This window comes from Cuculus canorus, chromosome 1, assembly GCF_017976375.1.
Source record: "Cuculus canorus isolate bCucCan1 chromosome 1, bCucCan1.pri, whole genome shotgun sequence".
Classification (NCBI taxonomy): Eukaryota; Metazoa; Chordata; class Aves; order Cuculiformes; family Cuculidae; genus Cuculus; species Cuculus canorus.
Genome location: NC_071401.1, coordinates 126,715,787 through 126,740,635, shown reverse-complemented (window position 1 = coordinate 126,740,635; position 24,849 = coordinate 126,715,787). Strand labels below are relative to the sequence as shown.

The window sequence follows — 24,849 nt, the reverse complement described above, 5'->3', positions numbered from 1 at the left end:
GGTGGGGTTTCTGCCCCTTCAACTGCATGTAGGAATCACACGTAGGGTTTCTTTGACTTTTATGCTGTGAAAAAGAAGAAACGCTCAACAGTATCTCCTTCCTAAGCAAGCAGGTGACCGTTAAAAAAAGTCCTTTGATTGCTCCTAGAAAGGGATGCTCTGCCTTCTTCACTTCTGCAGTAACACTTGTGAGAGCAGTCCTTACTACAAAGCTTCAGACCCGATTCACAGGCAGACACAGCTGCTGCAGTTCCACTGCCTGTCCTGGGCATACACCAGCTCACATCAAACAAGGAGACTTGAAATCACTGCAGCCTGCAGAGGATCAGGGCCAATTTCCTGGATCTTCCCTTCTCAGTTTTGCTTGGTGTGAGGTACAGCAGCATGAATGTGCCTACAAGACTCTTTCAGCAGAAACAGAGACCTGCATCTGAGCAAAGGACCATCTGAACTGCAGCAACTATGTGTGTCTAGTTTATTTTTACTGTTTTCTGCTGGATGGTATTTCTTATCTCTTCACTGACTATTTGAGACTCTCAGTCTTCCCAACTGGCTCCTCTCCTGCTTCTCCACCACGCCTTGCTCTTCTGCTCCCTCTTCCTTTTTTGTCTTTCTTGGTTAGATAATTCTTCCTTAGGCAAAATTCTTATGGAAGAGGAAAAAGAAAAAGGAAAGGGAAAGGGAAAGGGAAAAAAGAAAAGGGAAAGGGAAGGAGAAAGTGAAGCAGAAAGGGAAAGAGAGACAAAAAGAACAAAATGCTGGTACTAACAATGCTTGCAAACCACTCTTTGGCTGGCTCTAAGGGAATCAAGTCTTTCTCTTGCCTGTTTGGACTGTGAGCTCTTCTTTACTCTTTTCACTCGGTGTTTGCATTCCAGCTGGCAAAACAGGGCTCTGAGCTCATTTTAAGTCCCAAATCACCACCCTAATATAACAAAGGTCATGAATCTAACAATACCTGTAAGAAAACCTTTGCTCAAAGCATCCATGAAATCCTGACCCCTTCACCAACAGCAGCTTTTGACTTACAGAACATAACAATATAAGCAGCTCTTAAAATACAGTAGACAGCTAAATCTTTTATCCTTGTCCTTCAGGAGAGAGGAATTAGGAGACAATTAGAATAGGAATAGGCCTGCTAACACCCCCATCCAAAATATCAAGCTTTCCACCAAATGGCAATTCCCCTAACTTGCAGCATCATTTCTCATTATCTCTCCATAGGTTCTGGGAATTAAAGATAGTGCAGTGATCTGAATAAGCATGACGGCTATGTTCGAGGAGCTGAGGATCAATGCTCTGGAGTACATGACCTACAGCACTACCACCTTCCATTCCAGGGGAGGAGGTTGATTTCCAAGCATCAGACATGCCTGTCCCTGATTTCATGTTGCCCATACACAAAATTCAAAACCAGCTGCAGCAAGCAAATACTCCAAGGAAAGCCCACAACTCTGCTGTTAAATGGTAGTCAAATCTATAAGAATGATTTAGAAAGTTAGGTCTCAAGAGTTCTGATCAATAAGCAAATAAAACGTTTAAAATACTTTGTGCTCTAATTACAAGATCATGAGATAGTGGAAAATTAATCTTAAAAAGTAACTGAGCTTATAATGCGTATGATTTTCTTTTCCTTCCTGAGCTCTATGTGAATTCTTCCCTAAATTGCCTATCTTGCATAATTTTAATTGGATCCCAAAACACCACGACCTTGATGCAGCAGCTACAGCATCTCAGTGCTGTCTTCTACAGTTATATATGGTACAGCGCCTTCCAAATCTGGGAACCCTGGGAAATCAGAATTGTGTGCTGTGCAGTGCTATTTTTCCTATATCCAAACATTTCTGATTCAAGGTCTTCCAAGAAGGCTCTGATTGCCTTGGAAGGTCAACAAGATAAAGAACCCACTTTGGTAACTAGCTGAGTTTATTAGAAACTGCACTGGTAGCCAGCCATTAGTTACGAGTGATATCCTGACTTTACTCTCAAAGCTAGGGTATCGCTTGTGTGATATTCTCTCTAAGAACGTAAGCATGGCTGGAAACATGAAACATGCCTTGAGATTACTGCCACCTCCTGTGCATAAGTCAGAGAGGTCACTTCACTACTGAGCAATGCAAGAGACAGCTTGACAAATTTTGGTGATCTTTGACTTTGGTGGTACTACACCGCTATTACTCAAATAGTAGGAAAGTTCTTTGGAACAAATCTTGTAGTCCTGTAAAAGTCACAAAAGCCTGTCCTTCAATACAAATGGGTTCTTTCAGAAAATTTATCATTTTCCCTTTGTACCACGAGGATATTTTTCTGAATGGAAAAGCCGGCAGAGATTTTAAAGACAATCTAAAACTTCAAGATCTAGCAGGGCAGTTGGACTCTGCAATATTCAGTATGGTGAAGCTTTCATTAGGAACTTAAAAATGGGGACCTATTGCCATCTTTTCATACACACATGCTGAGACATTCCCTGCAGACTGAGATACTAGGCAGTAGAATCAGCAAGTATAAAAACGCATTCATCACAAAAATTATTGTACACTTATACTTTTAAATCTCCATTTTGTACATTTAAATCTTCATCACCAAGTCAGCAGGTCCAGTACCATGACCTTCAGTATGTATCACATCAGTGTTTTCTTAGGATGCTCTTGGAAATAAGTTATCTCAAGGGGTAGAGTGCTGGAATTTTTTAGACTTCACAGCAAAGCTTGGAAAAAACTCCTTTCACACTCACTCCCACTCATGAGCCAGTCTCAATCTTCAGTCAGACATCAACATGACATCACTGAATTATCACCTGGAAGGAATGACTCGTTATCGAGGAGGTAAGGCAAATTCCATTCCATTTCCTTCCAGAAAACTTTTTTTCTAGCAACAACTAGATAACCAGTCAAAGTACTCCTTCCTCCCTAAAGTCAGCATAATCAGCAGCCTCCTTAAGCTACTGAGGGATATGGTGGAAGAACAGAGGTGTCATTCAGGAAGTTTGTGCATTGTCAGAAATTTTGTGGTATCTTTCCTGTCTCTCTTTTCTGATGAGTCCTGCTGCTCCAGTTTTCTTGTTGACCAGTCTTCCTTTAGTCATTTCAAATAATCTTTTCTCCAAACTCAGGCAACATTAACTTTTCATTGCAACATAGTTCAATTTCTTTAAACGCATGGAAAACTAAAATTCCTTTCTTTTCCTTTTCCTCAGAAAACTATTGGGACCACAAAGGTTTTAGGCTTCATGACACTTGGAGCCATGAGCCATCGAGAGTCTTTCAAGCTTGCTGCTCCAGGGCCAGCAGTTTGAATGCCCATGTAGACTGCACTCCGCTACCCAGAAGCAGAAAGGTTGAAAGACTTATCTCGAGTAAGGCTCCCAGATGATCTGCTGGACTGCTGCAATCCTGGTACCAAAAGACCCAGGCAGGATGCACAGCTCCTTCATACAGAAAGCTGAGCCAGGTAGCCTCAGGCTTTCAGCCAGTACTTGCTTCAATTTTTTCCTGCAAAGCATACTTAAATTTGGAAACATTATTGGAAAATATAAATAAATTTAAAACCTCTTGTGAACAAAGAGGCCTGAACTGTGACCAGCTGCATGCTCAAATCTCTGTCTCCAGTCCTTCTGAGATACATGGGTCTTTATAAATAGGTTAGTAGCAAACTTCACCAACTTGACATTTTCATAGGTGAGACATCACGATTGCTGAGGGGATGATCATGGGATGGATAAAGCTTGGCCTCATGGAGAGACTGCAGCCTTTGCTCACTTTGACTCTTAAAAAATGACAAACCCATCTGTGCCAGCCTGATATTTTGCTATTTTAAAAAAAAATTCAAGTCCATCTGAGCCACATGCCAGGTTTCAGCCTGGCAATGGCTTTAAATTGGAAGGGGGAGATTTAGATGAGACATTAGGAAGAAATTCTTCATGATGAGGGTGGTGAGGCACTGGCACAGGTTGCTCAGGGAAGTTGTGGCTGCCCCATCCCTGGAGGTGTTCAAGGCCAGGTTGGATGGGGCTTGGAGCAGTCTGGTCTGGTGGGAGATGTCCCTGTCCATGGCAGGGGGGTTGGAACTGGATGAACTTTAAGGTTCCTTCCAAACCAAACTATTCTATGAGTACCTGAAGTGCTGAATACCTGAGGTGAGGCGGATGCTGGGGAGAGGGGCCAGGCTGTGCCTGTGTGTCCCCCTCAGCAGAGCAGCGGCACCCAGCACCCTCGCCCACTGGGTGCATGGGGAGGAAGCCCTTAAAACAGCCATATAAAGCCCATAAAATCAATAAAAAAGGCACCATAACATCTATCAAGGAGTACTCCCAGGCACATTGCCTTTAACCAAACTCTAATTTTTCGACAGAGCCTCTTTGTTACAGCCTCCTTCAGCCAGGGTCACGCCTGAGCTGAGGAGGCACTGCCAAGGAAGCAGTTTCATCACTGGCTGCCCTTTGCCCAGCTCCTGCAACTTCATCCCGACACCTGGGGCAGGGGCTGGGCAGGGTGGCCACCATGCAGCGCTCCCCTGCTGGCTGCTCTGGGCTCGGGGCAGACGACACAAAGCAGCAGCCAGGGGACCAGCTGAGACCTCCCTAAATGAAACAGCTTAACTCCTGCAAATGTTTTTAAACCAGCTGCTGCTCCATCATGCGTGGGGTTTTTTAATAAAACATGTCTGCCTTTTGGTTTTCTGGATGGCAGAAAATGGGCAGCAGGGCAAATCATAGAATCACTAGGTTGGAAAAGACCTTTGAGATCATCAAGCCCAACTGTACCTCTCCACTACTAAACTATATCCTTAAGCACTTCATCTACCAGTCTTTTAAATACCTCCAGGGACTGGGACTCAACCACCCCCTGTGCAGCCTCTGCCAGTGTCTGAGAACATTTTCAATGAAGAAATGTGACAGGCAGGGTCTGTCCCTGGTCCCCTGTGCCCCTAGGCAGCTTGCACAGGAGGAGGAGCAGCATGTTACCCCCTGTTTAGAGTGAGACAAAAATCTGAGGTCAGCACCCCACCTTGGTGGGAGATGCATCCCATGGGACTCTCTTGTGTCCCTGGCAAGCAAATAATATCTCCTTGCCTTGCATTTTTGCTCTGTTCTTCACAGCCTGAATGGGGGACAAACCAGCATTTTTCCCTTAAGCACTGCTTCTCTTGTCCCTGCTCTTTTAAGCCACAGCCACAACAAGCTGCGGTTGGTGAGGTGGGCTGGTGCAGCAAGGCATACAAGCAGCTTCAAAACAGCTTCAGGGGTGTCCAGGCATTTCCAGGCAGCTGCAGGGGTTCCCACCACACTCCAAGTGTACCTGAAAAGTGGCTGGGACACTGCAAGTCTTCCAGTTTTACATTCATCTGCTTTTCACCAAGACACACATCCACAAAGCTTGAGTCTCTGCCGTGATATTTTGGTGCTTGTAAACTGTAAGGTGATAACCTTTATTTTTTCTCCTTTTTTTTTTTTTTTTTTATTGTTTTCCCCTAAGACTCAGAAAGGTCAGATTTGGAATTAATTTTGTCTTGTGTAATGTTTTGGCTTGGTTTGCATTTATTCCAAGTGAATTCACCCATTTCTACTGTAGAAATAAAAGGTCATGAAACCAGTGAATTCCTTCTCTCCTAAAAGGAGTGAATCCCTTCTAAGCAAGTGAATCACCAGTGAAGTGTAGCGAAAAAAAAGAAAATGCAAAAATATATTCTGTGGGACTGTAATCACAGCTGGGTGCAATTATAGAACGCACAAGGGCACTTTGGATGCCATTTGCTTGCATCAATTTTTAAGTCATCTGTTTAATTTAATTGATGAATACAGAGGAAAAAAACAAACCACAATTTTATAGGGTTATTTTTTCCTTTTCTTTACCAAAAGGCATCTTCATTCTCACAATATGTGTCTACACAGCAGTAGGAGGCAGCACAAAGATTTGGCCAGACTGGGAGAATGAAAGATGACGGGGAAAGGAGAGTTGAATCACTTTACACATAAAACAAATCCAAAACAATCCTAGCCCTCAGCTAATACTCCACATGTTAAAAAGGATATTTGTGCATGTGCTTGTGTGTGTGACATGGTGCTAGTTTTACTTGTCATCTGTTTCAAAGGCTGGATCCAACAGAAACTTTTGGATCCAGATCCGAACACTCTGAGGAAGGAGAGTATCCAGAACTGAACTTTTGACTCAGACTGCCATAAACAGCTTTTTTAATCCAAGTTTTTGGTTCATTGACTCCATGTGGGTTTCCTTTGGTTTAGTACAAGAATTTAGCATGTCACATGAAACACAAGCACATCTAAACTTATTCTGCTGCAATAAAATACCAATTATCACTGTTCATTTACTGTACTGCTTTGCTTCCTACCTATGCTTTCGACAGAAAATCTTCTTGGTTCAAATGTTTTGAAGCATTCTTTTTCAAAGGCAAAAGGCTTTCCACCTCTATTGTTTGTACCTAGTTGAAGAAAAGTATAGCAGCCTTCATTTTTTAAGACTGAATCCTCAATACAGTGTAACAATTTTTCCTTATGAGAGGGCCAAAACCAAAAGCATCAAAAATTATTATTTTATTAAGTCCTAGTTAAGAGGGTTAATGAAAACGTGACCAAGACCTACATACTTTTCTTACTATTTTATCAAGAAATGCTATGTAGTCTTCAACATAAGATACTGCAACAGTCCCATTTCAGTTCAAAAGCAGAATAAAGGTTCTAAAGAAATAAAAAATAATATTTTCAAGGCCACATCGTGATGTTTTGTGCCTGATATATGATTTTTAAGGCCTTATTTGGGTAATCCTCATCAGTTAACTTTTAGATGATTATTCAAACCTCAGGGAGGTGACCTTTGCTCAGCTCTATGAAAGTTGTTTGGGTTTTATTTGTGTGGAGCTGGGGAAAAAAAGAGGAATTAAAGATACTACTTTCATCTTCCTTTACTTACAGCAAAATTAAATTGAATAAATGTAAGATTTCAGCTGTTACAGAGTTGATAATTATTTTACATACCATTAGATAGGCACATCAATAAGTAGAATATTTATGATTTTATAAATATTCTGTGTTTTACTGAGGTGGCAAATAAGTAAAAGGAAGAAAACTGGGCATAACATTTGAAATAATTCCTTCCTTTTGATTAAATTCCCGGCGACTGCTGTGGAGACAGAAGGAAACTTGTCATTGTAGTGACAGTAGCATAGTGACCTGGGAGGTCAGAACTGGAAGGTGCAGTTAATAAACTCTTGTGACTTTCTTTTTCTTGGACTTTCTATTTTTTAAGATCACTCAGCATTAGCTACTAGGAAATGGGGTAGTAGACATCAGGAATGGGATGAGTGAGATGTATACAATTACAGGTAGAGATGTACAGGAAAACCCAGACCTCATTCTGTAGTTGCTGGAGAAAACTAGGCGCACACAGGGTGCACTTCATGGCAGGATACTTAAAACTGTTCAGGTAAGCTGTGCTTGAGAAGTGCCTGTTCTCTCCACCAACTATAAAGAGAACATAATGTGAGTACTTCAGATATGGATATGGTATTCCAAGCTGTTAATATCTAAAATTAGATAAGATGAATGTCATCCCCAGTCTCTTACTGCCTGGTTGATCATGATACAAGTGTAAATTATCTGGCATCCAACTAATGAATGTTTCACTTCCTCAAGTACATATTCTGACCCTAGATGAAGAGGCCTCTGGGAAATGTCTTTCGCTTACAAGCTCAGTTATTATCTCAACAAGGAAGATATTGAATTAGGATTATTTCTAGGACAGAAATGCTGCTGATATTGCGGGACTGAGAGAAAAGGGCAAAGTTTGCAGTCTTCATGGGACAGCCTCAACCAAAAGGCAAATGGGATTTGCTGATAAAGAGGTGGTTCTGGCTAGGGAATCAGATTTTAGGGAATAGCTGAACTAAGAGTATCACCCACTCCAGCAGTGGACAAGGAGAATTAAACAATAAAGGTACTGTCAAGTTCTCCTCTGTGTATTGGAGAAGGAGAAAAAAGGCAGCAAAGAGTTACCACTTTGCCAGGAATTTTGTATAATACTAATTATGAAAAGATAGAGTGCTTATCAGCTGTGACACAGTAAACACTGCTAACCTCCTTTATTATCTCAACACTCTCCTACTGACTTCTGTCTCCTTGTAAGCATGGCAAATAGATTATTTTGCTGCTTCTGATTAGGCCCCTGCCATGCCAACGCTTCTGGATGTGCTGGCTTTGAAACCTGTGACACTTTTGTAGAATAATACGGGACTCTACATACGCAGAAAGTAAAACATATGTACAATCATTTGCCAAGGCCATGCCTGCAGATGTAAACTAACAGGGACCTGAAATGTTCCATGATATTTTCTATGGTCCCTATTTCAGTAGGATCAGACTCCTAAAACCTTATATTATATCATAAACTTAATTATATCAGTGAAGAGCAAATAATAAATATAACTGTGAAAATATGCACACTGTTGGAATATAAAATTTGAATACAATGCTACACTTAAAACCATATTATATTGCCAACAAATGAGAAGTTACAGCTTTTGCAATGAAAAAAAACCCAGGTGGTTATAAAATGCTGGGTTTCAGTAGGCAGGCAGTGTTTACTTCATAAGGCACTGGTATTTCCAGCCAGCAAACACTCTGTTGGGGTGGTGGCAAGTTGCTCAAGACATTATGTCTAGTAATGCCTCCTTGCATGGCGAGAACTCTGATCTGACTGTCCATGATAGTAAGGTTACACGTTACAATGTAATCTATAAACAGTTTAGAGTGGGATAGACTGCAAATGCCTTGCTAGAAACAGAAGACATGCACATGTACCTCTGTTAACTTTTACAGTTATTTAGGATACCAAGAATAAAAAGTTTAACAACCACCAATGCAAAGATGAAGTGTTCACAGTGAACTTCTCAAAATATTTCATTGAATCATTAGAGCAGCTTTTACTTCTGCTGGCAATGGCTGAACCCTCTAAAGAGCAGTATTTGGAGCTGCTGCTGATAAAATTCATGTTTGGTAACACACTAGTTGGTTGACTGCCAACTTACTTAACAGCACATGTGGGGTTTTGTTTTAGAGAAGGTTGTAAAGTTCAGGAGCAGACATCCTCTGGTTAAGCTTGCCATAACGTGGGCAGAGGTAGCAGGGATTTCCTGACTGAGTTATATGCAGATTCTTCCCTCAGCTTTGCTAGAGGATCACTTGCAAAAAGAAAAGCGATGCCCTTACCCATACTCTTCATGAACCAGGACTTTCACTTTCTACAACACATAGCTGTCAGGTATTCCCTCTCTCTGCTATTGGTGCTGCTAACTCACTTCTCAGGGAATCCAGACTGGCAGTAGGTAACAACACTCTGGAAATCATTGGGGAAAAATGTGCAGCACAAGTGAAAATTATTTTTCTTCACTTCTAAATATCTGTGCTCAGTTTGAAGACCAAGCTAAATTCTGCTGTAGGTCACAGCCTTGCACTGGATTATGGCGCAATGATCTGGTGGGAGCTGCAGACCCTATAGGGAACAATCTACCCCTGAAGTACAAGATGAGACCAAGGAACCACTGCAGAAAAATCCAGCCACCACTGCAATGAAGTAGTATGGAATTAGCATTCCCACAATTCACTGCTTGATGCAACGCATTACCTCCATATAAATCAAAATAGTTTTTGATTTATAAAGAGTGGACCCTTTAGAAAAGAACTCTTTGCTTAAGAAAACACAGGGGAAAAAAAAGCTGAAGCCACGGCAGAGGTTAGATTTTGCAGCTTAATGATAAAGTAAATAAATCTGTAAGACAAAATAAGTCTCTTAATAGGCTCAGAAAGAAGATTCTTTTGGAGGAGGAAACTGGCAATTGTTTTCTGAGAAAATTTCCAAGTTGCTTTGAAAAAAATTAAGAGCTTCTACATGCAATGATTATGTTAAAAGAAAAACATAACATCGAAGACAGATTAAGCACATTTACTTTCCCTTCACATAAATGCACATGCACACACCCATACACACACTCCGTTAACAACTAGAGTTACAGAAAGCGATTTCAAGAAATCCATAATATTTCCTCCTTAAAAACCTTGAATCTCAAATATGGATCCAGTTCTAGCAATAAATATTAAGGAACCCTAGGGGGTTGTGCCAAGCACCTCTGCAGAAATAGCTGCAGCTGTGTAAGATATTACAACTGCTCAGCTGTTTGCTGCTGCTTCTTGCCACACCCACATATACATCAATCATTTATAGGTCATTTGAGAATTCCTCATATGCTTCAGTGCACAGTCAGCCAGGGCAGCTTAATCCGTTTCTGCGAGGGTTGTCTGACTGTGATCTTGGTGAACAGTATCTGAACCCTCTCGTTCAGTTCAAACTTGCCGTGATGGGTAACACCCAAGCTTTTCGCAGCATATGTTCTGGCTCTCTACTGCAGGGCATTTTTTATCCAAGGACATACAGTTATTTAAAGACTCTTCTAAGAGAGTAGAAATTCAAGCAATTTTTCTATATTGCTTGCTGACAACCCTGATTCAGCTGTAAATAGATTCACAGTTGCAAGTTCATGCATACGATTTTTTAAGCTGCACTAAAGCTAAAGGGATGTAGACTGACATGAGCTGATGTTACAAATCCCAAAATATTCAGGTATTTTTCTATGGCAGAAAATACAGTCAATTCTGTGGGAAATTTTGGAAGAGAGGTATTAACCCCATTGAGTCCACAAAACAAACTCTCCAGGTGTCTGAAAATGGTAACATTTTCCAGTTGCAAATAGTGTTGCAGAAACATGTGCTTACCTGCCAAAGGGAGAAGAAAACAGGATTGAATAGCAAGTAGGGAAGACACTGCAGGAGATTTCCGAGAGTCACATGAAAATTCTTGCCAGGCGATAGAATTGGTTTAAAAAAAGTCAGCCCCTTGTGGTAAAGGCAGCTCTGAAACAAAAGAGGCACAAAAAGTAGTATTGCACATATTGCTATTCTAGGAATTGTTTCTGAAGTGTGAACTAATAAGCTCGTACACGACACACAGAAGTGAAACAAATGCTGTTCTATCTCATCATGGATGGAAAGAAACAATTCTTCTCATTCTTCTCCCTTTTCTGTTTTGTTTTCTTCGAGGCGGAGCAACTCATTAACAGCAATGCTAAGAGCTAGAGCTACACCTATGACTAAAGAGGATAAGGGAGTTTCCATGAGCACACAGTGCAAGTAGTTTTGTGTTGCTGCACTAAAAAGTGACAGAAAAAGGTTTGAAATATACTGCATGATTTGTGGTGATCACCTGTGGAGTGCAGCTGTCCTAGAAGGCCAGAAGTGTATTAAATACATCATTTAGAAATATTGGAAATTCTCTCTTTAGGGCTTCAAATGTTGTTTGTAATATCACTGCCTGTACTGAGCTGGTCTTGAAGTGCCCCTCTGAGATGACTACTAACACAAACAAGCCCAGAGTGAGTATCTTGGTGCAGCAAAAACATTATAATTATGTGACTTCTAACTCCAATACAAATATCTTCATAATTTAAATATTTTTAAAATTACTGGTCAATAAATACAAAACACTAGTAAGAAAAAATTACATATATATACACATAGGCACACAGCCATATTCACACACATTCACATCCACACTCAGAGTACAGTTCTTGATGCCTTGCACTTTGCATAGTCATCAATACCAGTTCTAAATTTAACTAGGACTATATAGATGTCCTTTCAGGCTTACTTTATCCTGGGTACAAACTGCTCTTGCTTCTGTTTCGTGGCATTTCATACCCACTTTGCAAGGATGTAAATAACTGCACATGTTTAAAAATACATACTTTAAAAATACATACTTTAAGGTTAATCTTTCCTGTGTTTGAGAGCGCTAAATAATCCCCTCATACTTCCAGGTGTTAGTTTAAATAAGTCTTGTGTGAAGTCAGTGCATTTTGACTGCAATGCGTTAAGGAACACACACATAAGCAGCTCAGCAGACAGCCTGCAGAATAGGAGAAATTATCTGCATCTTCTAGGCTACAGAGCCAGGAACCAATATTTTGAGTACCTGGAGGCAAGGTAAGGAAAGCAACCTTTTCAGCAACACACATGCATCTGGGACATGACACACAAACAAATTTTAAGTGAGGGATGTACAGCAAAAAAAACCAAGATTTGAGCATAGTTCACTGGATACGAACTTGCTATATCAACAAAAGCTCCAGTGGACACAGCTAGATGTACTAGTATGCTAAAAAATGCTCTAAGCAAAGCAAGCTGTATCACAGTACAGCTTTCTTGATGTAGCTGGAATTATAATAGGAGTGTCTGCCAAAACTGCTGGAGGGGTTAGGGCACTGAGGTCTTTCAAATGCTATGACCGATTGATCTAAGCTGAAAGTGGATACTATCAAAGTACATACCGAAAATAATAGGCTTTTCCATGAATTTCAGCTTCCCCACCCCCCACACCCCCACACCCCTTAAAAGGCAAATCAAAGAAGATTCTTAATCTTCCAATTTAAAATGTAAGAGAAATCCCAGACAGATATTATGGACAGAACAGGCAGTAATAGATATTTGTTTCTCAAAAGGTTAGATGCTTATGGGTGTGAAAATAGTGTTTGTCTTGGAGATCCTCCTTTGACATTTCTAGGCCAGTAGATAAAAAACAAATCCTACATTTTGTCTATAACCTGTGATAATTTGATCAGACATAATAATAAAACAACATCACAGTGCTATTCTTCAGGATTTGAGGAGGTTATTTCAGAATAAAACTCCACTGCCTCTTTTATTTAAATCAACCTCCCTTCGATGATCAAAGCTCAGCTATTCAGTCCATGCATGCGTGAAGTATAATTTATTATCTTTTTAAAACTTGTGAATTACATTTATTTTGCTTTCATCTAATATCCTGTATATCTTAAACTATTTATAGGTTCAGGGAAAGGGAGAAAAAGAATGCTTGAAAAAAAGCCAACACAGGAATCTGTTGTACAGAAGTTCTAGGAGACTGTAATTAAGCATATTTTTCACACCTGCTAAGCAATCAGTATGTTATTTTGGCAGGTAAAGCAAATCAAGAATCCATACAGGCTTTCGTTATCAAGTATGGATACTATACCTTAAACCAGGCATTTCCCAGAGGCAGAATTTCAGAACTGCTTTACAGTTTTCTCAGGCGTACACTACTTATCCTTCCCTTCACTCCACTACAGAGAAAGTAGCAATACAGGGCTCTGAGGGGAACCACAGTGAAGGACCCGAAATATTTATGCAGACATAAACATCATGTTATAGCTTTAAAGACCTCCTGAACAGCATGAAAAGAAAGATGACTCCAGAGGTTTTTGGACTCCAAAGCTGCCACAAATCCAGATTCTGTTCAAACTGCTCAAAGCCACAGGGCAGTGTTATTCTCAGGTATATTCTGTGCTCAAGGCAGAGCAAGGAAAACGTAGCATGGCTGGTGATGTCACTTGAAAGAACAGCTCTTCTGGAATTCGTTCAGATTCAAAATGCTGCTTTTGGCAGAAAGGGTAGTTGTCCAAATACTAGTGAGTGTTCAGGGTAGAACATAGGATCGCACAATGCAAGTACATTATAAATAATACAGAATTATAACTACCCTTCTTTTTGGAACAATTGTGCTTTGAAATTAACTTATTTGTGAGTGTAGGTGAAATTAATTTTTCATACAGCATGAACTTGGTCAGCGAAAGGACTGCCAGTTCCTGCACAGGACCGACTACGACAGCAGCTGTAAATCAGTATTTCAGTGGAGCTGACACAGTTGCCACTTGCACTTACTACTCAGCCAGAGAAATCAGTCTCATGGACTCTTATTTCAGGTATTACTGCCTGTGTCTTTCAACTCAGCCATGAGTGGCCAGCACATAAGCTTTATCTTTCAGTGACTGCAGTCTCTGAAGGTGCAAGCCAAGAATCAACACACTGGCTGGAAATGATGATTGCAATTAAATGACAATCAGACTGGCAGGCTGATGTGATCATGACTGTTGGGTGAAAACCCAGAGTAGCAACATTACGGACCTTTTTTTATTGGACTTTAATTTGGGGCTGCAATGACCGGGACATACTGACAGCTGGAGATCACAAAGGCTTGGTCACTACTTTCAGAGTTTTGCAAGCTTAGCAAAATCAACCAGAAGCATGGAAAAAAATGCATGTGAAGAAAGAAGTGAAAAGATATTGATATAAAATGTACAATTCTGTACTCTTGGCTTTATTCCTTGAGTTGCATATCTGTAGAATCTTCTTTGAGCTGGCTAAGTCTTATTTCAGTCTGTGAAGGAAGTGGTCTTTTGTCTGCAATCTCTTGTCCAGCCCTCCCTTGCCATTAACAAGCCAGTCTATAACAGGTCCCAACAGGCAAAACTATGGGGTTCAGCCTATGCTATACCTGGATTCCCAAGCACCTCTGTCCACTCTTCTTTCAGAGCTGAGGAAACACCTACATTCACTCTTCTTTCAGACCTGATTACAGCTACATAGTATTTTTTTCCTTTTCTTTTTCCTTTTTGTCAGAGACAAAACCATGGTAATATATCCTCTGGGCTTAACGCCCCTGATATTTCTTCTTTAAAAAAATATTTCACTTTAACGGAATTAAAACTTATATTATACAGTCACATTGCAACTAAAGGATGAATTCTGATGAATTTTGGCTACAGAAATGGATAGGAAAGCACCTGTTGACTTTCCCTAGGGCAACGTTGTACCTCAGACAAATAGTAAGACTGTTTTTAATGCTGACTTCCCGTAGCTGAATTTTTTTTTTGCTGACGGTCTGCTTCTGTTGCATGTATTGTTGAGTTTCTTTTCTGCTGCAATAGTGACACTTAATCTGCTTTCATCTCTCTGAGGACATAAACTTACGAAGACAGAAACCTAAAGGCAATCATTTCTTCTGAAAATCCTTGATGTTACCCTTAGAAGTAGGATAAAAAAAGTCATAGAAAGCTCTGTACTAAAATGTGTCAAAATTTACTCCTTGGAGACAAAGGAAAAGCTAGCACATGTACCAAAACCAAGAGCAAAACTTTAAGGGGCTGAATAGTAAGATTAACCAAGTTTAAAAGCACCAAAAGATCTCTCTTATCTCAGATTATGACTTTGTCCACACTCAAAACTTCTACTTAAAATCTCTCTCCACACTCAAAACTCCAGTAATTGATACTTGAAACCTCTCTCGTTCTTCACTTTTCATAGACCAAATCTTAAATGCAAGGACTGATTGACAGTATGGACAAGTGGTATACAGATGACTGCGAGCATGCTTGCACAGACACAGGTGGTGATGCTCTGGTTCATAGAGCATACCTTGTGAACTGGATTTCGCAGCATCCCGAGTTTAATTCGTATTCAAGTAAGAATATCTCACAAGCAAAGCTCACAGATACAGCTGCATCACTGCGAAATACTCAACAATTTCAGCAGGAAAAGATGAGAAAATCCTATTCATAGTGTGCATAATTTTAATCCAAATTTATATTTCACATACTAGTGCCTTGGTTTTACATGCTGCCCATTTACAGGTCTCACATGAAAATCAACATCCCCAAACAATTTCAATAAAACATTAAAGCTACAGATAACTCAGGGAGAAGTGTTCATTGATGGGTTAATATAGCATAACTAAATACTAAAAGTTCCCTTTGAACTTTCCAGAGGCTTTTTCTGGATGAAATGGAAAGGTCTCCTCTTTGCTTCCATTAAAGCACTCAAACGCATTAATTTTTGAAGCAGCATTTGAAGGGTTTTACTGGGAAAAGATGCAGTGACTGAAAATGAGGGCATTTTGGAAGAATTTCATTCGAGCACCTGCTGGGTCTCCTTTGCTGGGTCAGTCACTTTCGGCAGCCTCACAGACAGGGACTGTCCAGTGCTTTACTCCAGTATTTAAAAACCAAGCAAATCGAGGCAGGATCTGTTTTGCACAGCAGCCGGGTGCTATCTCTGCAGCAACATTTCTCCAAAGAGGAGGAAAAAAAAATTACAAATCACAGAGGCATTCCCTTTCAGCTGCCTTGGCTTTTGACTAAAAATGTTTCTTATTGCCCCCCTTCCTCATTTCCAAGAAATGCAAGAGGTGGAAAACCAAAAAGTGAACATTTTAATTTGTTTTCCTATTTATAAGCAATTCCTGCACGGCAGGGAGATCCTGCTCGCAGTCATCCTCACCCCAGCCCGTCTTCGAGTCCAGTGCTCAGCCTCAGTCTACAGAGCTGCCAGACCACATTTAAGGCAGCTGCTTCTGAAGCCTATGTGAAAAACATCTGCCATGAGCAGTAGCTTCCTATTAAGAACAACAGCAACCCTCTATGGAGAGAATAAGAGTCTGATGGATCCTAGGCAACTGAGACTCATAACCAGCCTAGAGAAACAAATCACACCCTTCTCAGCCAATCCATCTCTCCCGGCACAGCCAGCAATAAGCAACATTTAGAAGAAGCAACGGGAAAGGAAGCGAGAGGCATTTGACAGCAGAGCAGAGCCAGAAGTGACATCCAATGCTGCAAGAATTTAAAGTCTACATGGAAAAAAAGGAATGATGAGATCACGACCCACAATGCCCTTTGACAACTTTGTCTTTTCTCACATACCTGTAGACATGCTCTAAGGCCCACCAACATTAATCTGGACATCTCCACTCAAACCACCAAGCTTCTGGTTCAGCAACTTTCAAGTATACACCAGAGCAAAAGCTACTCACATTCCTGTATATTTAGAGAGATCTGATGTTACTGGTGGCCACAATAAGGATAACCAAGCCTGATGGTGCCAGCATTGACATGAGACTAGAGACATATGCAGGATCTGTAGCAGAGTTTTACAAGAGATGCTCACAATGCCGTGTGAAGAAAATTTTGTTTGGGAGGCAGGGACTGGGCAAAAGGAATGCGAAACATAGTAATTTTCCATTTCCAGGATCACTATGATTGCCCCTTTCTGCCCCTTACTGGGCTCTACTAAAGCAAAGTTGGCAGAGAAGTGCTATACCCTGCCTCTGTTTCTGTGCAAAATCTAGTGGTGTCAGCTCTGCGGCCAAGGAAGGTGAGGTTCCGGTGAAGCTGCCAAACACAATACTGAGATACTTTCTGCCTTACCAGCCTTGCAGATTCTGAAGAAAGGTAGCAAATAGCTGGAGGCAGCAACTTCTTAAATTTCCTCTGACGTTTCTACTACACTATCAGACTCAGCTTCTGACTATGCATGAGACTGCAGCTGCTTACTCAAAAGCTTCCTGAGGAAGCCTAGTAACACAAGATTACTGCTCCACAGCATCTATCTGCTGCCATCCTCAAAGCAGGTATGGCTGCCTGAACCCCTTGAGAATAAAAGGAGAAAATGATATAAAAGAAGTTTTTGACTCTTCTTTAGTGAGGGTGATATGCCTGGATAGCAGAAGGGAAAGCACTCTTTGGAGGAGACAGTCCAAGTCTCTAATCTCTCAGTTGCTAAAGTCTGGGGACATGTGAATGTTGGGCTTGGATTTATCACGCAGAAACGAGCAGATTCTGGGCTCCATCCAATCCTTCATCACTGAAACCAGCCAGAGGGTAGAAGTGCAGCAATGCAAGTACTTGGTGCGCTGGATGCAGTATATAGGGAAGGGTTTTGTAGAAAATACAGTGACTTCAAAAAAGAAGAGATAAATAGAAATAGCAGCAATTACAGGACTATCACAAAAATCACCTGCATTCAACTCAGTTATCATTTTGTGCTCCTGTCATCAATAATTTAAAGTCCTACCGTGCAAACATTAGGAAGCCGTAGTGTCACCCCACCATCACCTCTTTGAAATGTTATGAGAGAGATACCTTGAGTCTCTAAATAATATTCAATTTTTCAGCAGTGACTCAAGTGTAGAACTATTCTTGGGGATTAACAACTATCTGAATGGTCCTTCAGGCTTAGGAATGGACACTTGCCAGTGATTAATCTCTGAAAAATCTCTACAATCATTAGTAATACCAGAAGAGGAAAACAAAAAAACAGTGTTGTGCTGTATTTCTTTATATTGGGTACACAAGACATTTTTCTACTGATGCCAACATATACTGGATCAAGACTCAGGTTTTTGAGACTGCTCTGAAGCTCCAGAAGGGGAAGGATGGATTTCACACACACACACACCAGGTGCTGGGCAAACCCCTCAGAAACTTTCTGAGTGCCCGACTGAGATTTCAAGGAAGTTATCTAAAGCTACCTACAAAGGCACACTACACCCTTGACATTTTTGTTTAGTTTCCAGTACTTGTTGCCTTGAAGTACATGTTGGCCTGTTTGCCATGTTTCCACAACAAAAGATACAACACACATATTCTTCACAAACAGAAGAAGGGCATCGTCCACATCCCTCTGGCGCAGGGCTGTCAGAAACTATGCAGCCCCAGGTAGCAGATGGAAGTCCTGAGATAATGAAGCATTTAAGCACATCCTTAACTAATTTTAAGGACATTAGTAGTCCAACTATAGCTCCAACTGGCCATTCCCCATTCAGTTCTAGATAACCTTTTAATGTTCCAAAACTGATCATGCTGTGTTCAGAGGTACGGGATCTGATCCAGAAAAAAGCATGTCTACTGAAATTGTATTTGGCTCCCAAATTCTGTGAAAATCTTCAGAGGAGAGAACAGAAAAATGAGAGAGGAAAGCGAGAGAATATCTAAGAGTTTGGGGCAGCTAGAGGTTCTGCATTCAGGTATAGTTTATTCTGAAAAGGCTGTTTACTGATATTAATCTTCAGTGGTTTGTGTTCACAATGCAAGTCATTTGGCTGTCTGCGCTGGGTGGAAAGATGGCAACCTGTCAATGAGAGAGCAGCTGCGTGAGTCCAAGTGGACAGATGGTGAGGACCCAGCTCGATTCTTTCCTCCTCGTATTTCCCTCCTACAATTTTCTTTCCTTCCCCCTCCCACTCCAATTCTTTTGGCGGGGGGAAGGAGAGATACTTGGACCTAAATGTGTTTGAAGAGCAAATTAAATTCGTCTTCTAATTACTTCCTGAGTCTCTGTACTAGCAATCTCACCCTACATCTGCAACCCAGACAGATGGCAACTGCTCCTGCACAGCTGGTCTGGCACCAGCAAAACCAGCATGAATGGCAGGCAGGTGTGATACTGGTTTTGCTCACCAGCTGCAAAGAAATCAAGGAAGGAACACAGCCTATTGACTGACGAGAGCATGATCTGGAAGCTGTTCCTGCAGGACAGCTGGCAGTTTAACCACAGAAAAATCTAAAATATACTTGTCCTTAAGACTTAGATCATGCTAGTTGACACAGGGAGGCTGTGCATCCTCACTGGTGCTGGCTCTTGGTATCTTCTCACGCCAAGCAATTCTTACCAGACCTCTTATTTTTTATTAACTTAACATGTGTACACATATATATGCGTGTGTGCACGTATATACATATATGTATTTTAAGTGTCTCTTTCCATGCGTAGACTTATGTAGAGTCTAACACAGTGACTCTGCTAATAAGTTTCTTAAGTACAATCATGATCAAATAACTACAACAGCAGCAATGTCACTAAGAATCTCGCTTTGGTCATTCTGCAGCCAGAGTATGCTGTCACTTTACCAATGATCATGGCACTGCTTTGTCCCAACCTGACACTGTTGTGAGCATACAAACATGAAAGCCCCAAGACCACCTTAAGGGCTAAACTGATATCAACTGAACTGAAAAGAAACATCCTTACTACAAAAAGAAGTTAAAAAGGAACCCTGATTCATCAATAAAGAGAAAAATGTAGAACTTCTCCATTCTCCTCAACTTGGTAAAAGCAATAAGCTATCCTGGAGTACCCAGATGGTTCCCAACTTGGCTAAGGTTCTACACAACTTTAATTTTTTTTTGAAATAAGACCCTTTTCTGTCTAGATAGTGGTGTCTTTTTCTTCCCCATTTTAATTTGCCACGTTGTCCTGAGAGACTTTCACTGTCACGTCTTTATTCCTACCAAAATTTCCATGACTGTTGAGATTTTCACACATGAACAGATGGATGAGTTTGTTTCCAGTAAAGGAAGAGTTACAGCCTGCTGAGAGACCACAGGCAGCCTGCTACCTGCATGGTGCTCTGTGAGCTTCGGGAACATGACCAAGACAAATGGACAAAAAAATCCACTCACAAATCTCATAAACGAAACCCCAAGCATTAGCCTCTCACCAGGCAGAGGAGAGGAAAAGAGCTGCTAGAAAAACACTACTAGGCAATTTAAAGGTGAACATTCTGTAAACTAACATATTATCCAGGCTCACAGGAACACTCTAGTTCTGCCAAAACATGATTGCTGCACTAGTGTTAAATGGATTTATTTGACCCAGTCTAAGCTTCCACTTCAATACTGTCACGCTGAGCAAACAGATCCCTGCGTATATGCAAGTGGGAGTGTTAAAGCACCCACCAGACCAGGGATCCCTCCTGGCTGGGGCATAGGAGCAGCAGCCACCCCAGCACTATGATAGCCATTCTCATTTAAGCATCTTTCTCGTTTTGCCTCAGGTGGGTTAGGGAGCGTTCACATAGTCTATTCTGCTAAGCATATATATGCAAGACTAACTGCTGGCAGAAGGGCAGGGGAAGTAACAAACAAGTGTAGCAAAGAAGGCCTCTCCATATTTTAACTGGAAATAGCAGTTAGCCAAGTAGAGGCAGTGCAGCATCTCTGCTGTGCTTTATCTACATCATCCAGCAAAAGCCTCAATGCAATTTTCTGCTGATGCAAGAGGAGCACACACCTACAAACTTTAATACTATTTCTACAATCCTTTTGTAAGCAGCTAACAACTCTATGCAAACAGGAGTCATTTAAAACCTGAACTAAACTGTTTCTTGAACAAAAGATGATACAGTTGGAGAATTCTCACGTTTCCATGAAAACATTGGCGGTTGAGTGTCGCAAGTAACTGAAAGGCAACACAATTTAGATTTCAGATCCAGCAGCATAATCCAGCCAGAAGATCCTTCTATACACGAAACCAAACTTTGGGAAATCTTATGAAATTACAATAGTGTAAGTTACACGATAAGCAAAGAGAGAATCTGGATGTCAAGGCATACTGTGAAGCTTGTTGAATCTGTGCTGGTGGACGTTACTGGTTGGTAAGTGCTTTGATGATGAATTTCCCTGGAGTCTTGTTTGTCACTGTTCTGCATTATACAGAGACACAAAAGCATTTACAATGAAGGGAGAGCAAGTGGCTTTTGCCAGGGCCACAGTATTTACACTAGAGCATCAGTTATTCCACTTATGCAACAAAACAGGAAAAGGAAAAAAAAAAAAAAAACACCAGTGTGAATCAGAAGAGATGGACAGCTTTGGTAGTACTTACCTTCCGCAAGTAAGAAACAGGCACGTACACCAGGGAAGAACCACAAGCTGAGACATGTGGCCAGGTGGGTGACTCCGAACCTGTCCTCAGACAGCATCTCTAACCTTTACCAAATGCTATTGCTCAATCTCTGCTGAATTTGTGGTGAGAAAGCATTGCTTCTCCACTTGTTCACAGCAGGTCAGAGAACAATGCTGGAAAGCTGCCAAAGGTTGAGACACAAAGAGAACGAAGGGGGGAAACCCCCAAGAATGAAACACTAAACCTGAAAGCTGCTGACAGACAGATAAGCCTAGGCATAATTTCTCAGATATTTTATTCGGAGAACACTCTTTCTGAATTTCAAGGGCAATCGCACCTCAATAAAAACTACAAGTCAGAAAAATTTTCCTTCAAGCTTTAAAGAGCAGGCTCCATATACAAAGTAGCATGAAAATAGTTGTATTTAAGGATTTTGAAATATTATTTGTTGGGTTTTTCTACATAATTCTCAAACCATGGAGCCTCAAAGATCAAAATCTCTCTGAGGTAGGTGCTGTGTGAAGACAGCACAAAAAAAGATAATTAGACATCAGCAACAGCAGAAGCATATGTTCTCTCAGGATATGTTCTAAGCTCAATCATTCAAGGGTAACTAAAGAGTAGCAAAAGTATTTCCACATTATCTTATAGCAGCAAGCCAGATGACTCAAATAATTCTTCCCTATTTCCCTTCATTTCAAACATCGAGGGAGCAAAATTCTTTTACAAGATGTCACAACAGGCTGGTGGACCATTTGTTTCACACAGAGTTAGTATCCGACTGCGAATACTGGAGACCTCACCAAAACAACTACAACACAGCAGTCCCCAAGGAAAGATGTCTGGGTTGTTGCTGCTCTAGTTCCCAAGCAGAGACAACATAGCTTTTTTTATTCCTCAGTGCTCTATTTAAAGGTAATCAAAAACTTACTTCCCTGCCTCAATTTAATTCTGAAGCCTCAGAAGAAACTGAAAGCCTATCATTAATATAATGTGACTGCTGTAAAATCCTGTTTTTTTCTTCCATTTGTTTACTTTACAAACACACCAGGAATGTCTTGGTTTTCCTGAAATTTGTGGGATGATTTTTTTAGCTCTTATCTATTAATGAAAGGGCAGGAGAAGAAAGATACTCTAAAAAGCTGGTTCCTGATATGACAGTGATGCTCAAGCAGGTGAAAAATAACACAAATAAAAATAACCCTCAAAAGTGAAAGGCACTTCAAAGGCAAGGGAACACTCCCTTCCCCACAGCACCCCCTCCCCCCCCAAGTGCATTTTATTAATCGATGGAGAGGTCTGCAGGCAGGCCTTCAAGAACTGAAATACTCTGCTGCTTTTCTAAGGTTATAAGATTTGGCCACAAGGCTACAGGTTCTGCTAAAGAAAGAAACGCAAGAGCCCCTCTGGCATTGCCTGACTTACTGTGCTCATGGAGACGACTTACAGGCTGCACTGGATGGGACTTTGTATTATTAAAAACAGTATAAACAGAAATAAAGGAGGGTGTAAGACCATTTGGTTTCCTTTTGCACTAATTTTAATACCTTGAAAACTTGGGTCAATCCCCTCTTGTACACATTTTACCAAATTCGACTTCTACCTTGGGAAAAAGCTGAGAAAAAGAAGGCAGCCAGAGGCTGCAAGAGAACGCTGAATTGCCTGGAAAATGAGAGATTAACACAGATGCCTTTGTGTTAACAGAAAACATACAATGAAATGTGACAGCAGAGAGCACTGCCCAGGGAGCCACGAGCGCACAGCAAATAAGACACTGCAGCAGTCAGCCAGCAAATGCACCAAAGATGTGGATTTTTGATTCAAGAAAAACCTCTGCTTGTTTCTATTTGAATAGAAATGCCTTCTGTGGAACCAGAAGACTCTCCAGGTTTGGTATCCTCTGTAAGAAGGTGGCTCTTCGCCTAGGAAGGCGTTAGCCACACTGGCTTTTTAAAATGAACAGCTGGAACATTGCCCTAAGGGCCAAATACAAAGGGATTTTGGTAACTGAACTAGAATTAATTGAAATGAAGACCAGACTTCTGCTCTCTGACAGGGGTGGTGGCTTGACTGGGTTAGTTTTAAACTGCTTTAGCTTCAGGGTGACTTCACATGGCCCAGGTTTCCATGGGAGGAAGGAGAAAAAACTGGAAGGTCATTTCCCTTCTGTCATCGTTCCCTGCTGCCACCATCCCCCATTGTCCAGCCTTGCTGGGCAAGGTATAAGGTCCCAGCTGCACCAAGCAGTGCTGTGCCAAATGTCCACCTTCCAGTTAGTTACCAGCGAGCTGCACTGTATTTCACTTAGGTGTGCTGAGGTACAGCAAGGCTAGTAAATCTGCATCCTTCCCTGAAGTTAGTCCAAGCATAGAGGCTACAGTAAATACTTCCCTTATATTTCTTCAAGTTTGCGATATTTTCTCTTCCACTTAGAAGAAACTAAAAGGCCCCAACACCACCTAGTATCCTAATTTACATAGTTTATCTTTTAGGCTGCTGCACAGCTCTAATCAACAAAATCAGCAACCAATACACACAACGCCAGAAAGTAACAGGATTACAACAGTAATTTACAGTTCTTAAATACAAGAAACTGAAAAGTAATCAGAGGAGGTGGAGAAGAGGGAGGGATAGGAAATAGGACAGCACACAAGACTTGGCTGTCACTGCTGAGGCATCAGCTACAACATGAGATAGCACTGTTCACATGGAAAATCTCCAAGGAAGAAGGCACACTGTGCTGCTTATAGACAGGATTCATACCTAAAAACTCAATGCAAAATTATGCAATACCTTTAGCTACACTAAATGCATGGTCATTACTTGATTCCTCTGCACTCATTCACATAAACCCTACACTTAGACTTCTTACTGAAGTGCTCTTGCAGAATTTGCCCAACTCTTAACACGACAACATAAGTTTTGCTCACTCAGCAGCTACAAAGTAAGCCATCGAGATTTGTTTGCAATAGCACTGGACTTGCCATTCCCAGACAGCTCTTGCCACCTCCTGAAGTGCTACAATCCATTTAGCTTCCTCTCAGTAAGCAAAAAATGTTATAAACTAAGCACTAAATGGAATGTTGATCACTGAGAGGGACCCACATCCCTAGCACGCTAAAGGTTTTGTACTTGGTTTCCAAGGTAGGAAGATACGGACTTTGCTATAGAGTCAGCAAAACAACCAGGTGTTTTTAAAACATAAGCAAAGTGAGTCTTTCTTAAATGACTTCAAACATCCTCCATGACTTTGGACACCCTGATCAAGGGCACGGTCTTTCAGCTTTATCCCAGCATACCATGCTGTGCTCCTCAGGTCAGAACTGTTTACCAGTTCCACTACATCCACTGTTATTTCCTATTCTTCAATCAGCGTAATATATCTGCTCCATTACTGTCTCACTTGTAAAGGCAGGCAGGAGACTGTGCAACCCAGTATGTGCAGAAGGTTTGGGTTGTTGGTTTTTTTTTAAAGGCAGCGGTGAGGAGGA

General features: G+C 41.1%; 1 protein-coding gene across 3 annotated transcripts in view; it reads right to left on the bottom strand.

The window, feature by feature from the left end:
• PRR5 (proline rich 5) overlaps positions 1-24,849 on the bottom strand; it is a 92,999-nt gene that overhangs the window by 59,256 nt on the left and 8,894 nt on the right. For all 3 annotated transcript variants that reach the window (XM_054056215.1, XM_054056211.1, XM_054056223.1), the window contains one exon: positions 10,781-10,918. The gene's annotated coding sequence lies outside the window, so the exon portion shown is untranslated. The remainder of the gene's footprint in view (positions 1-10,780; positions 10,919-24,849) is intronic.